Raw genomic sequence first — 18,006 nt, 5'->3', positions numbered from 1 at the left:
ACTCACACACACACACACACACACTTGCAGCTGCTGCTGCTGCTGCATTTTTTCAAGCCTCCTCTTAGCCAGCAGCTCATGAGTGCTGGTCCAGTTGGCAGGCGCATGCATAAATATTATAAAACGTGCCAGCTAACTCAAAAGGTGAATAGGAGAGCTCAGCCACCTCACCTACCAAATACTGAATAGCAGCTCATGCCATTGCGCTCTTCCTGGCCCCGGCTCAGTCTGTGGGCAAAGTGCTTACGTTCTGGCTCTTATAAATAAGCCAGTTGGCTCCTATCTGAGCTCCATGTTCAAGTCCAACTGTCTGCCTGCCTTGCTGTCCGTCGCTACGTCCGTCTGCCTGTGGGTCTGTCTGTCTGTCTGTCTGTCTGTTTGACAGAGTTTACCTTTGGGTTTTTCGGCAAATGCTTTGACTTGTTGTTGCTGCAGGAGCCGTTGCAGGAGCCTTTTATGCATGCACCGACAGCTAACTGATTTTACCTCATGTGTATCTTCAGTGCCTGCACAGCTTCCATAACATTTTTCATTTTCAACTAAAAATACTATAAATTCTGCGAGTCATACTTGCTTAATGGTGCATGCCTTTTGAGTGCATGCAGGTTACCTATATATATGTATATATATTTATTTATTTGCATTTAATATTTCATGACTTGCACAACCCTTCGATTAGCAAATAAGTAAAGCTTTTTGCATTAATTTATTTATTTTAAATTTGAAAATTTTACACGATTTCTCGTACAGACAATTCGACTCGGGCTGTGGGTGTGGGCGAGTCTGTGGGCGGGACACGTTGCTCGATTTACAGGCAAGTTAAATAATTGTACGATAACAGAATTTAAGCGCATGCAATTAAATGATTAACGCGCACAGTTGAAAAAGATAACAATTAAAAATAAATAATGCGTTGAAGCCGAACTTGAAATATGCTTGAAATTGATATATGAATTTGGAGACTGACAGCTAAAGTTGGGACTGCTATAGACTAAAAGGGTGTACAAAATTGGAAAACTATGATAAGTCTATTTCTATATTTTTTAAACGCAATTGCTATTAAGACATAAAGTGAAATCTTGTTCTATACTTTGCTCAGAATAATAAAAAAAATAAAAATAAAAAATTCATGTTATCGCATAACGTAATGACAATAGGGAAACAAATTTCAGATGGAAATGATTTATACTAAATTATTAAAAACAAAACAGAAAATTGTATTTATATTTATATGATAAAATATATAATTTGAGTAATTTTGTTATACTTTGGACTTAAATTAGGGATTTGCTGTACCTAATTATAAATTAAGCAGAATTCTTCCTTTAAATTGTGAAATCATAAATTCTATAAAATTTCGCAAATACACTTTAATCCTGCCGTTGCATCTTGTGTCAATATGACTCGAATTCCCTAGCCATTGTTAAAGTCAAAGTACTCTGGAGTATTAGTGTGGAAAAATGATGAAAAATTATGCAACTTACATGTGCACTACATTAAGAAGTGATTTAAATGCAAGCTGAGCCGCTCGATTAACATTGACAATTACCGCGAGCTGGGCCAACGCGACGTATGCGCGTTATTAATTTTGCGTTGCGAAATGGACATGTGCGTTAAGCTAGGATTTACCAAATGCCGGGCACACACATAATTATATACGTATATACTTAAATATATGTATATGTATATTAATATATATATATACTTTTCGCGATAAGAAAAAACACATTGAACACGACGTATGTGATATTTATGGCAAGTGAAAGTAAGAACAGTCTACAAACAACGTGTAAAATGCCTGCGAACTGAACACGCGCGCTTTACTATACTTATTTTGTTGTTGTTGTTGTTGTTGTTGCTGTTGTTGTTGGCGACGTTGTGAATTAACAATTTTAATAAAGTCATACGCACGCACGGCCGCAGCAAGGACTCAGTTAACCGCTAAGCCGGGTCGAGCCAAAGGCTGTATGCCCGTGCTGCATTTCCTTTAGCTGCTGCAGTAGTTCGTGTAGTTGATTTTGGTATTGCTGCCACAGCTTCTGGCTGATGGTCTCAATGAGTATAAAAACAGAATTCAACAAGAAATAAGATATATAAACGCGACGAAGCAAGTGGTACATTTCAATCAGCGTTAAAAGCAACGACAGCGCAGTTTATGCATAACTGTGAAATTGAAATAAATAATTAATTTTTCATTTATTGTATTTCGTGCACACGCTAATAAAATGTAACGAATCGCACACACCCACAGACACTCGCACACGCACACGGACACACAGTAAACACACGCGCACACCAACACACTCTGATCTCGTCGAACAGTCAAATCGGGTTGTGCCCTTATTGCGGTTGAACTATCGTTTGACTCCTGGTCTTGTTCGCCGCGTATCCTTGAGCACGGTATGTAGCGCCACGTTCCGACACGAATACGAAACTGAGCAGTGCCAATGGCAAAAACTGGCACGAGCCACAAAATATCCTTGCAGCTCGCGTTGGCCTGCGACGGGGATATTTGCGTTTCGGCTCGGCTCGGCCGCACGACCATCGTTTTCACTCAATTTTCCCGAATGAAAGTAAAATTTTTTTGGGACGCACACGGCACAGCGCTCGTCAGACGGCTTGCGGCCTGTGGCTCGGCATTTGAGTTTGTTTTGGTTTAAATTGCATTGACTTGATGATGCTTGAGGCGCCCAGAAGTGGGCCTATCCCAAGCACTTTTATTTTAGCTCTGCTTGGCTGTTTGTTTGCCTTCATTTTTCTTCTTTTTTTTTTTTTAGCTCGGGATTCTTACAGTACTTGAGTCTATGCGAATGCAAATGTAAATGCAAATACAAATAAATAGTTCAAGTGCTTTGCTACTTTGTGTTTTACATAGCTTGACTAACGCATTAGAGACAGCAGCTAGCTCAAGTGCTTGTTAGCATTTGAACAAATTAGACGCAAAGCAAATTATGTTCCCTTTGCTTTGCACTCAGACTAAAGCCTAATTATGATGCCTCGTGATATAAGTTTAGTAAGCATTTGTTAAACTAAGCTCGGGCTACAATCATAACACACTCTATGCCTAGCAAGGCGCTGCTATCAAAGAGAGAATTTCCCAAGAAAACACAATTCTCTTTGAGGCAGGCGCATGCGCTGCGTGGGCCTTCCAGTGAACTGATGGGTAATATAAGAGTACTTTGGGACATTTGCGCTTTATTCAGCGCTTTGAAGGACACACAGTTTCTAACGGCAATTCATATTTAATATCTTAAAAATCCAGTTGTGTGAAAATAGATTTGAACATATCAAGAGATTTCGTTCCAGTTCGTAAAATGATATACGCCGTATGCTGCTCTATGATGTCTGAGTCACATTTTCATGATCTTCCATATCTACAAGGAAATTTCCGTTGGCCTCAATTTATGATATGTGCTATATATTCTGCTATATATTCTTACCCGATCGTGTGTGTTGTGCTGCGGATTACGTACGACTGGCGGCGCTGGCTTCGGCTTTGTATCTTTGGTATCCTTGCTGGTCTTGCTCACTGGTGCTGGCTTCGCATTCGACTTTTTTGGCTGCTCAGGCATTTTGAATTTATTTTGTTGTAATTTATATATTTTTGTTAGAATGCGTTATAGCTTCTCACTGGCGAGATTCGTTGGAAATGAAAATGAACCCAGATATATGGTGACCATTTTTTTTCAATTTTGTTTTTTAATTTAAGATGCCGCCTACTGGTGACTACTGACTAGACGCATTTAACTAAATTTGACGAAACACGTAATATCACACAAAAATGTCTGTGCCCAGCGGCCAAGTTAGTCGGCCAAGTAGTCAGTGAGCCATTCGTCAGATGTCTGTCAGTTGCTATGGCTACACACACTCACACACAAGTACACACATACATATGACATGCATAAATATGTATATACGTAGATATATACGTATATATGTGTGCGCGTATGTCAAGTCATATATAACAATACATCATAAATGTCAGCGCCTGAAATTGCGCATAAAGCCATATAAATGAGTCTACTTTAAGGCGCACTATATTTATGTACTTCCCACTGTACATAAGCGCAAAAATTGTCGCACTTGCGTGAAATATGTCTATGGCAATGGCAATGCCATGCGCTAACTTTATTTGCTGTTTTTTTTTTTTTTTATATAAATTAATTTGCATAAATTATGGCATATATGGCGCGGGTTTAGCCGTAAGCCTGGCCAAGCGTTCGCTATTTATCAGCGAACGTTTGAAAATTCCCAAGAACAAAAAGCCCTCACAGCTCGCCATGACAATCATTCATTCAGTCATTTCGCTCGTAATTTGCATTTTTTGCACGGGCAACAACTCCCTCCACTGCCAAGAATGCCAAGATGAAGAAGGCACCACAATAACAGCCACAACAGCAACTACAACAACTACAACAACAGCAACAATGTTGATTGTCTACTAAAGAGCATCAAGTCGTAATGGAGTGAAGGCAAATAAACATAAAAGAATCCATCGAATTGCAGCCACACAAAAGGCCAAAGACTCTCTCCACGCTCAACGCTGAATAGAAAACGCACGCGTACGCACAAAATCTCCAGCGCCGAATCACTTTATTTCACTTGTTTTCAATTTTTACTAAACAACCCAAGCTACCAGGGTGTGTGGCAGTGGTAGTAACCCCTCCATCTCCCATTCTCCACCCTCCGTCCTTTTCGCTTCCCGTTCGAACAAAACAATTTTTACGCTTCTTGCGCTGTTTTATGTGCACTTTCGCTCAGTTCTTTTTATGCCACTTGCCGTCGACTCTCATAGTTCTGCATGGAGCTGGCCTCGTGCTGAGTATTTTCTTATATGAGAGTTTAAGCGAGACGATGGACAATCTTGATCAGAGTAGTATATAAATAATTTGTAAAATACTTAAATGTACACAAAATAAATGCTATTTTCAATTATTTATATATTTTTGAAATTACCTGTAATTTTACTTCTGAAATTTAATTTTACATATAAAAAAAAAAAAAAAATTAAAATTATTATTATTGCTTATGATTCTTATTATATGTGAGTAAATAAATGAAACATCTTTAAAGTAATATAGTATTTACAATCTACAATCAACATTTGGATTGGAAATCGAGCTATTTAAATTAAACTCAAATCAAACTCAAATTCTAAAACTAATTTATGTATTTAAAACAAATGTCAATTTCTTTTAGTAATTTAAAATTATTTACTAATTTCTTTGTTAAATATTTTCACTTATTTGCTTTTCTTTTATATTAAATAAATATATTATTTATATTTTTGTATTTAAATTTATATTTTAATTTTTTCTTTGAATTTATTCCAAATTTTAAAACATTCTTATTGAACATTTTATATTTCAATTCAAACGAAAGTTTACCTAGATCAATACCATTATATATATGCCTAAATCTCACCTCTATATAACTCAGTCAGTCTATGCAATATTTCGTGTATCTAATGCCTCATCTCGTGTCACGCAAAGCAAGCCCAACACGCTCTCAACACTAGCTAGTTCGGCCGCCCTTTCTGTCTGTCTGTCCGCTTCTTTGTATCAGTTTCATGCTGTTCCATGTACTCAATAACCACGCAGGCTGCCACAGAAACCAACGAATAATTAAGTCATAAAAGGTTTGGGGCAACCCCGGTCTGCCGCATGCCCGCTCAGCCGTCTTTTTGGTTGGTATTTTTTGGCTGCCGCACAGCTTTGACAATTAACCAAACTATAAAATGTTTTAGTTTGAACACCTGAAAATGTGAAGGCAGCCGCAGTCGCCGGCGGCGGCGCTTATATAAAAAGCTTACCCAAGGGACGAGCCGCACACGCCCATACGCACACACACATGTGCACACGCACATTTAAGCCAATTAGCATTTATGTGCGACGCCGACTGCGACGCTCGCATTGGCATTGGCAGCACCAAAGCGCGTTACATTTTCATCAAACGCACGACACTTTGTTTTAATTTGAGCAACCGCACGCACACACACGCACACACACGCACACACACGCACACACACACACACACGCACGCATACGGCTAGCATGCATGAACTAACACACATACAGTGACAGTTGTGTTTTGGTCTCGTCACGGACTCAGGCCTAGGCTCTGGGGCTTGGGGTTTTGCTGGCATTTACAGATTTTTGTTTGTTTGCCCCGCACAGCACCCAGCGGCCCTTGAACGGGATATTACATTGTTTTGGGCAATTCACTTTTACTGTGATTAATTTAAATGTGCCTCGCACACATACACATACACACACACGGTGCAGACGCCCGCAGCTATTCGCTGCCCGCTGCCAAGAGACCCGCACGCAGCGATACGCAGCCGTGACGACTTTTTATTTATTTTTTCAAGCCGAGCTGATGTGCATGTATGTGCGTGGGTGTGCTGGTGTGTGCTGGTGTGTGTGTTTGTGCGTATATCACGTGTGTGGCTTTCATAAATATCTTTCAAACCCACAGCCGCCATTTTAAATCGAATTGCTCATGACACTGATGAATATAATTAGCACTCGAAAAAGACAACACCCACAGTTGTCGTGCTAATGAGATATATTTGTGTGCCCCAGACTGTGCTGTGTTCTCCATTGATATAATGGAATTGATTTAAGCATAATGCGATTACATTATATCAACTTATTATTTACACATCCGTTTATTTTTCTTGCCAACTTTTACATGAGAAATACTTTTCAAGTACCAAAAGAGATTCTCATTGATGTGAGCTACGAGATTCATGCACACAAATGAGAAATACCTCTAAGAGCCCCTCAACTATAAATAAGTGATAAGATAGTAAATTTAAATGTTTATTTTACTTTTGATTAATGACAACGATTACTGTAGTTGCTGTCTTAGTTAGAGAATATATGTCCTGGTATTACTTAACTGCACTTTTATCTCTCAGATATGGCTCACGGATATAGCTTACGAACATAAAAACAACAGCAGGTAGACCAGCTATTGTTAATAAAAATGGGTTTGTTTACCAGGCCAAGTTCTTTCTATGTCAGCAAAAAATTTATAATTTCTAGATCTGGTGAGCTTTTTGCTGTATTTGTTTGATATTGCTCAAGAACGTATATGCTTTATAATCTTTGCCGAAATCCCTTTACTTTTGTCGCACATTCGCTTTGCTAGCTTATACTTAAAGCCGCTTTCAAGCTTTAAGTTTCCCACTTTGAAAAACTTGAAATGTTTTTCACATGAGACAGACACAGTGAGAGGGACTACAAAAGTACTAAAGAGAGAGAAGTAAGAGAGGCTTTACTTTAAAGCAGCTTTTCAGCTACTCAGCTCTAGCTACAGTTAAAGCAAATCGCTAAAGCTGTGCAAATAGAGATTTGATGAGAGGGAAAAAATATAAGTAAGGCAATCTGCAAGCAATATAATATAAAATGCGGAAAGCCTTCAGTTTTGTCAGAGCGTGTGAGTGAGAGAGGGAGAGGGGAACCCGGAAAATGATTAAAAAATACTCCGCCTCAAGCTGGTAATTAATGAAATGCATCTGGGCTCTGCGACGCGTTCATTTCTCACCTGATGTGTAAATCAATCCCATTTCGGTTACAGCTTACATCTATACCTAAGCCTAGATAACGCTACAGTCCCCAGTGTGTGCGTGCTGTGGGCAAGTGTGCGTGTGACAATGCGCAACATATACATGATCATGCATCATAATCCAATACGCAAGCACACGAAAACTTACAGCACACACACAGGCGCACAAACAGGCAGACGTACACACACACACACACACACTCACACACGCACACACACAGAGATTCACATCAGTTGCTTTGTAATTAATTACTTCACACATTGACGCCGGCCGTACACACACTCCCACACACTCAAACACACACACATAAATGTAAACTTTGGTCGGAGCACTTGTTGTCGTTGTTGGTGTTGTTGTTGCTGCTGCTGCCACACGCTAACTAATATTGTTAGCAGCATTTTGGACGGGTTTGCTGCATGTTTGGTTAGCTGAGCAGCTCAGCCCCGCTGCTGCGCTGCTGCCACATAACGGTATCGTAAATTATGTGCCATTTATGCAGCATTGGATAGAAATGGAAATTTGTCCCATTTGTTGCGTCGAGACACTTGAGTATTCATATGGGTGTACAACACTCACACGCCCCCAGCTCAAGCCGGTTGTTTGGCATTGATTTATGGGCTCGACTACATTTCGGCTAAATATTAAATGAAACGTTAAAGCCAAAGCGACACGACTAGATGAGCTTTAATTTAAATTATAATTATAGTAATTGTTTGCCACAGATATCAAGAGAAGAGAGATGGATAGATGGACGAATGGATGGCTGCGGTGCGGTGCGTTGAACTCTGCTGGGACCCTTGGAAAGCTTGGCAAGCTTGGCAAGCCCTTAGCCAAGTCAAATAATGACGCCTACAATTAGACGTACAAAACTTTGACTAACAACTCAGTCAGTTGCTGTTGCTGCTCCTGCTGCTGCTGCTGCTGCTACTCCTGCTGCTGCAATTATGCTGCAAGCAAATTAAGTTAGCGCCTCAAGACCCGACCACCTCCTAAAAGGATTAGCTTGCATAAAGCGAGTGCAAGAAAATTATATAAAAATTGTTCTTACAACTGCAAGACGAGCTGCTTGTTTGCACTGCAGCACACTGTTATTTTTAATGAGGCGCTCCGCCCCCTCACCAACGCCCACGCCCTCGCCAACGACCCTCGCTGCTTATGCAGGTGTAAAGAGAGCCTGATTAGGAGCCAGGTAATATTAAGAAGGCGCATTTCAAACTTACCCAGCTGCCTCTGTTTAATTATGATCCAGCTTAAATTCACTCTTAAATGTGGCCTGCTCGCTCATGTCGGCCATTCACGCACATGGGCCACAGTTTTGGTGTTTGGCTCTGGCCAAAAACTGTGCAATTTGTAATTAAACTTTCATGCGGTCTGCAGCACAGTTGAAAAAGTTGCACTTTTGATTATCCTGCTAACCAATAAGCGCAATCAACAACAGCAATAGCAACAACAATAGCAACTGCAATTAACTGGCGCATAATTTCATATGCTCTGAAACGCTGGCCGCCGACTCTGTTGGCTGACCAGCAAACAAATTGTTGGCTTAAATTCAAAAGCTGCAACAATTTATGTGCCATGAGCAACAATAGCAACAGCAACAACACTGGCAACAGAAAAAAAGTTAAATAAACAACAAACAACTTTAACAGCAACAGCAAATAAGAGAGCTTCAAAAAGGCAGTGCTCGACTAGCACATACCCTGCAGGATGAACATAAGGATGTTTTATTGCACACTCTGAGCAGAATGGGAGAAGATATTAAATAAAGCCCATGAACTAATGCTGCGAAAATATAGATGTGAAATAAAATGTATAATTTAATTATAGAAATAGACAACAACAAAAGAGTCTTATCAAATTTCAAGTTTGATTCAGCAGATCAAATTTCATCTTTCGCTCTCTTCCATCTGTCACACCTATCAACCCCCATGAGTTCTCCGAATGCATACAGGGTATGTGTAAGCAACAAATGCTACTACAACGTATGCGTTGTACTCACATATGAGAGGGCAACGTTTTTGGCAGTCAGTCGCATTTGCCACTTGCCCCGGTGGCAGGCAACACAGCATCCACAGTGGCTGCCACATTGCAACACAAACAGTCCACATTTTGGTACATTTTGTTCGCTTTATTCATTACTGGCATTTTTAACAAAAATTGTTGGCAAACTTTATACGCGCATATTTCCTACAAATAACTAACTAATATTCGCAGCAGAGTTGCATTAGGTATGCGTCAATGCGAGCCATGTCAAGTCCAAGGGCAGAAGAAAAAGCGCAAAATAAAATCGGAATATCCGTAAAGCAATCAAAATTCAGCTAAATAACATCAGCTAGGCAAGCTTCAATTTGGCTGGAAATTTTATTAAGCTAACTCTATTAATGACTAACATTCTACTACTATTTTCTCGGAAATGGGATGTGGAAATAGTTTTTGTCTGAAATATTTGAGCAAGAATTTCCCTACATTAATTGCCTCTAAATTATATTAGATAAGCCTATTAGCCAAGGAATAAATATGTAAGAGCAATAGCAATAGCATCTAGATTCTTGGCGACGAATCAACTTGTTAGGGCCTTTGTTAATGCTCGCAGTTACGGCAGTTTAATCACTGCTTAGGCTCGTCTGGATGCAGGCTTAAATTCCAAAAGAATGTCGTTGATGTCCTAATGATGACGACAAAATGTAAGTAATAATTGAGACAGCATTTCGGTGAATTGTTTTACAATTCATAATGAAACGGCAAATTTGTCAGAGTTTAAAGAGCTGGAGGTTATCGATAACCTAGACATATGTTATCGAATATGTTTGAAATCTTTTAACTTATGATAATATGTTGCCTAGATTATAATAGCACTTAAGATTTTATAATTGAATCTTCAGTCTATGGTAGTTAGAGTAACAATTCTAAAAGTTTTTTTTACATATACATATAATTTCATTTATGAAATACTTTAAGATACAGTTTACGGAAAATTGATTCAATATATTTTGTCATGCTTCAGAAGAATAACGCAAAACGAAAAATATGTTAAGGCAACATAGATATAACAATAAAAGATAAAGTTTTTATTTATTTATTTATTTATTTATTTATTTTTTTATTTTTTTAATATTATTTAAACAGGCTTTTTACTACCAATTTGGCAGCTTAACAAGTTGAACATAAAAACACAATTAATTGCAGTACTACAGAAATTTCATAACAATAACAATATAACAATTTACAAAGATAAAGTTGAAAGTTATATATGAACGCCAGACAAACAAGCACAAGCAGCAGAAAAGGTTAAAAAATTACTTAGCATACTTTTTTGCGTCTCATGCTCCATTAAATGTCAGAATATGTATTTATAATATAAACAACCCATTGGTATTATAATAAATAATTTAAATGTGCATGCAGCTCAAACTTCTCAACATGGAAATTTGTTTTAATTGCGCTTATTATTTAATATTCAATACTTTAACAGTTGGCTGCAGTTGAGCTGAAGCAAGTCGCCGTGATCTCAGCGCCGGATTCTTAAATGCACGCATTAATTTTGGCGCGCCGCGCAACTTGGCTGTGTGGCGCCCCAGCTGTCTTCAAATGTGCCACTAAAAATATTTTCACACAAAAATTGCCCAGACTGCGAGCAGTAACAGCAGCAGCAGCAGCAACTGTAAGAGTACAACAAATACAAAAAAAAAAAAAAAAAAGAAAAGGAAAACAAGAAATATATATATAAAGAGAAAATATCATGTAATTTTACATTCAAGTGAGCGGAAAATATAAATAAGCAGCAGGTGCTCATTTCCTGTTCCGCAGCAAACATGGTACAGTAGCACAAGTACTCTGGCAGACTCCCTAGCACACACACGCACAAACACATACAGTCGCAAATGCATACACAAGCACATACTTACGCAGCTGGCCAGGCATATCCTGGCATTTGTAGCAAAGACAGACGAACCGGAGTGCGAGAGATGCTGAGCCAACGCGAGATGCATCCATTTGAACTATGGCCAACACACTACACCAGCTGCTCCTGTGTGTATGTCTGTGCCTGAGTGTGCGTGTGTGTGTGTGTGTGTGTGTGTGTGTGGGAAAAGTTCATTTATATAACTGTCGCTGACATCGCCGTCATGACGTGGGCGCACACGCCCACCTCATAATGAGCACAGCAAAAAAAATATGAAGGCAAATATAGCAAAAAAATAAAAATAAAAACGCACACACACACACACACAGATAGCCAAACAACTTCGGTGCGAACAAAGGCAATTACTTGCCCTTGGCGCTAATAACTTTTGCAGGTGTCAAATGTGTGTGTACATGCATATTACATAAATGGCGCCAAACTCGCGCGCACACTCGTGTGCGTGTGTGTGTGTGTGAGTGTATTTGTAAGTGTGTACAGCTCTATAATTAACAAATGATTAATTATGCATGACTTTGGCGGGCGCGTTGCCTCGTTATCAGCTGGCATACGTGCAGACCCTGCCCCTGCTCCTTCCTCTGCCCCTTCGCCCACACTCCAACAGCTGTGGGCGTGACTGCGTACGTTTGCTGCTCTTGCTCTTTGTAGTTGGAGCCAAATTTTGTTGCCCCTCATTGCCTTTGATTCATTAACATTTGCTCCAGTGAAAAGGAACTGACCATACGAGAACGTCTCCACCATCTGAATGGGGGCCAATGGGGGTCTGCAATGCTGCTAAGGTCTGTGCCTTGTTTAGCATTTAACTGTCCGTTTATTTACATAGAACATGAGAGTCGACAACATTGTTTGCATACAATTACAACGAGCAGGTCCTTAGCATAAGGGACGAACGGAAGTGGAAGAACGCTTGACAACAATTCGCTTGGTCGCTGCTGACAATCGCAAAAAAAAAAAAAAAAAAAAAAAAAAACGAAGAAGTCGTTGAATAAATAATGAAGTGTGTTCAATAGCACTGGCTAACTGATAAATCATCAATTTACTTATGATCAAAACAGCCTCAAGTGACTATTGCGGCGCAGAAGTAAACAAAATTAAATATTTAAGCAAATCATTGAAGTAGACAATTAAATTACTTTGGTCTATGTCAAATTGCTTGGAAATCAGTATTGATTTTTGTTTTCTTTTTTTATTTTTTTTGTATTAATTATCAATGGAATTGCTGAAAATCATATAAATTATAGAGTTTGGTGAGTCAGGAGATTTCCGACTCGAACTTCTGTTATATTTACATCAGATATTAATATATACGACCTAGACATTAATGAAATACTCTATTTACCTAATTGCCATTTTAAAGCTGAACAGAGAATGCTCTGTTTTGTCACACACACGATCAGCCCAGGTGCTTTGCCTTAAATCCAGTTTGGATTCAGGTTAGAAATCAGGCTCGGGGGCCCAACTTGATGAGTAATTCATGCAGCACGTGTCTGCCTATGTGTGTGTGTTCGTGTTGGTAGAGATTCTTGTATGTTGCGACGAGTTTTGTTGAAGTTCTGCTAATGTTGTCGAGCAGCAATAACAATACGTGTATGCTGCAATAACAACAAACGGCAACAATGCGACGAGGCAACGGGGCAACGTGCCAGCGTGCCAGCGTGGAACAACAAAGGCATGCAAGTATTAAACTATGCAGGTTAATTTGACTAGAAACGCCGTTTGCCATGCTGCTGCTTGTCAGGCTATTGTTGCTGTTGCTAGATGAAGGCACCCGCGGGCAACTTGGACACAAAGTTGGCCCAGGCATGTCGCCTGGCCCCTTTTATAATGCTGCAGTTAAAATGCGAACAAAAGACAATGGACAAGACACTAGCAGCATGGCCGTAATATATGTACACACATACACACACACACACTCTCACACTCGGCGCACATATTTGCAACATACATGCAACAGATTCTCGAGTCGAGTTGCTAATGGGAGGCCCGGTCTGTGCACGAAGTTCTTTTCCACTTTGAATGCGGCCTCTTTAAAGTGCAACGTTGCGTATGCGCAATTATTAAATGCTGCATGCGACGCAGCGCTGCGCAGCGCCTGCCATTAACTCTGATTGTAAATGTGAATGCAATTTTCAATGTAATTGCTCAAAAGCCATTTGACACGATTTTGTCAGAGTGTTGATGCCATTCCAATTTGCTAAAGCAATAAAAAGCACAACACAAATTAAACAGCAAAGGAAGAGACTAAAGAGCGAGCAAAGGGCAAAAGCAATGAAATTTTTTTAAAGGAGTGCAAGACTTTACAATTATTACTATTAAATGAAATGACCGACCTCTTTAAAAAGAAACTTTTTGATTTACTGCATGCAGAAGATTCACATCGAGACTGAAAAAAACTAAATTTAATTATCTCTATAAAAAAACTCTTTCTCACTTATAAAATCGTTCTCTTGCTCTGTCTTATTCATATACATATATATTTGTTTGCGCAATCTAGCTTTAAGAATTCCTATCAGCGACATTTTCTACTTCTCTTTTCGTTTGGCCATAACTTGTAGGCGCAGAGAATCTATTACCGCAACTACGATTAAGTATTCTGGCCATTTAGCAGTGGTGCCTCAAACGCCAGCGTAACCCTTTGCAATCCCCAATTTTACATATTTTTAAATATTTCTCACCCGTTCCCAGTGGCAAAGCACGAAAATCCGATAAAAGCCTTGTCAAGCCGCCGTCAAGCGACAAAAAAAAAAAAAAAAATTGTAGAGGCACAAAATATAATAAAAGAATTAAAACAAAAAAGAAAGAAAAAGTAGAGCATGCGGCACAACATCCGTAGCTGCAGAGCCGAGCAGCAAGGGTTGATTGCTGCCCATGTCCAGCAAACAAAAACTGCTCCGCCGCCCCTTTAACCACCTCCTGGCAACACCCGCAACCCCTATGGCCATAGGGTAAACCTTTGACGCTTCATCGTTTGCCGGAATTCAGTTACTGTTGCTGTTGCTGTTTTTGATGTTGTTGTTGTTGTTGCTGGTGCTGCACACTAATTTCATTTTTTTACACAAATCGAGAAGAGTTCTCGTATTTCGTTATCGACTTTTGTTTGTTAACGCTTAGCTTGCCGATTTTCGAGTTACTCGCAGCTAGATCGAATTTCGTTTCGTTCTTCCTCTTTTTATACCCTGAACCCATTGAAAATGGGAAATCAGGGTATAATGGTTTTGTGAAAAGTATGTAACAGGCAGAAGGAATCATCGCAGACCCCATAAAGTATATATATTCTTGATCAGCACGACGAGCTGAGTCGATATAGCCCTGTCCGTCTGTCCGTCCGTCCGTCCGTCCGTATGAGCAAAAGGATCTCAGAAGATATAAGAGCTAGAGAGCTGAAATTTGGCATGCATACTCGTGTATACCATAGGCAGTACAAGTTTGCTTTATTTTTTCGATAACTCGTCCGATAACTTTTTTATCGAGAATAATCGAAAAATCGACATTGTTTTTTCAGCTTAATTTGAACATTTTTAGACCTGGAGACTTCAAATTTGCGTTGTATATAAAGTTAGTAGATACAAAGATTTTGTAATTTACAGATTTTGGATACCACGCCCCCTTCGCCCCAAATTTGTAAAAAACGCATTTCAAGTACTAGAGACTTGTGCTTTGGAATGGACACACATTTTAGCTACATGATTACGCTCTAAAAGTTTTATTAGGATCGTATGTCTACAAAAGAAATTATTCAACAAATAAATTCTCACACTGCAGTGCAGCCCAAGCGCAGCCGCTGCTAACTGCGCAGTTTGCAGAGCGCGTGCTTATACGTGCATGTGTATGTATGTGTGCATAATAGAAGTCCAGAATGATTAGAATATCAGTTTGGAGGGTTCAGGGTATCTCCTAGTCGAGCAGTCTCGACTGGAGCCTTCTTACTTGTTTTTCAACTGTTTTTTTGTTTTTTTGTTTTTTTTTTTTGCTTTTTTGTTTTGCAGTTGCATCGAAAACAATTTTTGATGGTTGTGCAACGCGTTGCGGCATTTGCATTCAACGACAATTTATGCAAATCGAATTGTCAGCCAAGCATTGCATATTGAATTAGCTGAAGAGCCGTTGAGCAGGAGTAGCAGCAGCAGGAGCTGGAGCAGCATTGGCAATGCCAGTGGCAAGGGAGGCAAGACAAAATTGTGGCCAATTGGCGGACGATTTGTTAATTATGCGACCCACATTTACATGTAAAGAAGCAAATTTAATTCCATTTCTATTACTTTTGGCACACAAAAAAAAATCTGAAAAAGAAAAAATGTAGAATCGAAATATGAATGGGTTGGCCGAATGGCCGGTCAGCCAGAAGGCCGAGCCAGCGAGTGCGCTGGACGTGGCCGACAAAACGAACAATAGACCGTAAAATAAGTGCAAAAGCAGGAGGCAGTCGAGGCAGTCGAGCAGGCAGCATAAAAAGAAAACTGAAAAACTTTGAGAGAGCGCAGAAAATTCAGCGAAATGAAAAATGAACAAAGTGCCCTAATGGCAAAGCGTGCTCAACGTTTGAGACGAAAGCTGCAGGCAACACACAATGAACAGCATGTTCCTGTTTAAAAAAAGAAAAAAAGAAAGAAGATGAAAATTGTCGGCCGAGGTAGGTAATAAATGCGAGAGGGAGAGAGAGAGAGAGAGACGAGGAGGGAGAGGGCAAAGAAAACTCAGCATCAATTGAACAGTTAAACTTCCATTAATTGTGCGCCAGCAGGAGGCGTAGAAGCTGAAGCTGAAGCAGGAGCAGGAACATGACTAGGTCACAGGATGCCAGTGAGCTGTGCCAACTGTGTCAGTCTCAAATTTCAAATGCATGAGATGCCTGCGTAAACAGGTCAGCCCCAAAACCGTTGGCTAGTTATTTGAGCTGGCCAATTGTAAATTACGCTTGAGGAGAGCTGCGGTGGACGGTGCGAGGGAGCACAGAGGGGATGGCGCTGCTGCAAGCAGACGGCATTCAATTACATGATTGTGTCATTAGTGGATCCAAGCGAAATTAACCAACATTTGGGCAGCTAATTGGTTGCCTAAATGGCCCAAGCAGCTCGTGTGGAAATCCGTGGAGCCAATTCCCTTACGTGTCCCACAGCAAGCCCACCCACCACCCGCTTCAATGAAGCGCGCCGCGTAAAGTGTCGCCAGTCACACTTCATAGAAGACTGTCTCAAATTTTCCATTTAACAAATTAGCAGGCTGACAACAAGAGAAAATATCAAGTGAAAATTAAAAAAAAAAAAAAAAAAAAAAAATAGAAGATAAAAAAACATCAAGCATCAGCAAATTGCGAACCACTGTGACACAAGGGGCATCCACCGAGCCGAGTGGCGCAATGACACCGAAATTAGTATTAAGCTGAAAGTAATGATAGGCCGGATGAGAAATGCCAGCTGTCCGTAGAGAAACACTCTTGGTCACAACAAAAGGCCACCGATTTCATCTAAAATCCACTGACAATTATTTCAAACAAAAGCAAAAAAAAAAAAAAAAAAAAAAAAAAAAAAAAAAAAACAAAGAAAGAAATCAATTTTATAAAGGAAAAATAAAAAATAAAAAAAAAACTACTGCTATTTTTGAAGAGTTAACACCGATTCCAAAGTTCATCAACCAAGTCCCAAAAGAAAACCTAGTTTATTCGATTCTTTATTATGAGCGTTAGCTATAGTATTGATGTATTATTAGATTAAAACAGTTATATGTATATACTAACCAACTAGTTCAGCAAAATACATATATACTCTTTTTTATTTTATTTTATTATCCTCTAAAAAAAAAAATAACAGCCAAGGCAAAAATTAAAGCGCATTTGTTATGGCGTTTTAACATTTTTTTAAACAGCCATAGGAAAAATAATAAAAAATAAAAATAAAAACCAATACGTAAAAAAAGAAGAGACCGGAGCACAAGTGTGAACGGGCGAACATAAATCATTTTCCGGAAAATGAAAAGCTTTGCGCAACAAGTCGACGAAACAATAAAAATCTGCTTTAGAAGGGGCGAACGAATGAAGTTTACTAAAAGCAAGGCAGCGAGGAGTCAGAGCAGAGCTGGGAGAGGGAACGGGTAGGGGAGCGACTAGGTGCCATCGAGCGGCTGACCGACCGAAAAGAAATATATGTTAAATTAATATATATTAGAATTAATGGCTCTTTTCGAGGGTGCAACCACGAGCTGCTGCAAGGGGGCTGAACGTGGCAGCTTTGAATGAAAGATGGGGACTTCAAATGGAAATACTTCTAGCTGCGCGATTGTCCATTAAAATGGGGAAAACTTTGCGCATTTTAAATATCGTATGGGAAGCTTAAAGCTGAAAGAAGAACTTAAAGCGGAGTTCTAGATGAGATATTGGCCAACCATCAATTAAATAACAAAAAAAAAATTCTGTGCATTTTCTTTTTTTTATATATATAAATATTTAAAATAAATCAATTAAACATTGAACAATCAATTTTACAACACCAAATCTGATGTTTAATGATTTTAGCAATCA

General features: G+C 39.4%; 1 protein-coding gene across 1 annotated transcript in view; it reads right to left on the bottom strand.

The window, feature by feature from the left end:
* side-III (sidestep III) overlaps positions 1 to 2,848 on the bottom strand; it is a 98,544-nt gene extending 95,696 nt beyond the window's left edge. The window contains exon 1 of the mRNA XM_018000390.2: positions 1,485 to 2,848. The gene's annotated coding sequence lies outside the window, so the exon portion shown is untranslated. The remainder of the gene's footprint in view (positions 1 to 1,484) is intronic.
* Between the last annotated feature and the right edge of the window lie 15,158 nt (positions 2,849 to 18,006).

This window comes from Drosophila arizonae, chromosome 2 (genome assembly GCF_054131065.1).
Source record: "Drosophila arizonae isolate 15081-1271.41 chromosome 2, UAZ_ARI_1.0, whole genome shotgun sequence".
Classification (NCBI taxonomy): Eukaryota; Metazoa; Arthropoda; class Insecta; order Diptera; family Drosophilidae; genus Drosophila; species Drosophila arizonae.
The sequence above is the reverse complement of the archived record's forward strand: the minus strand, read 5'-3'. Positions and strand labels throughout refer to the sequence as shown.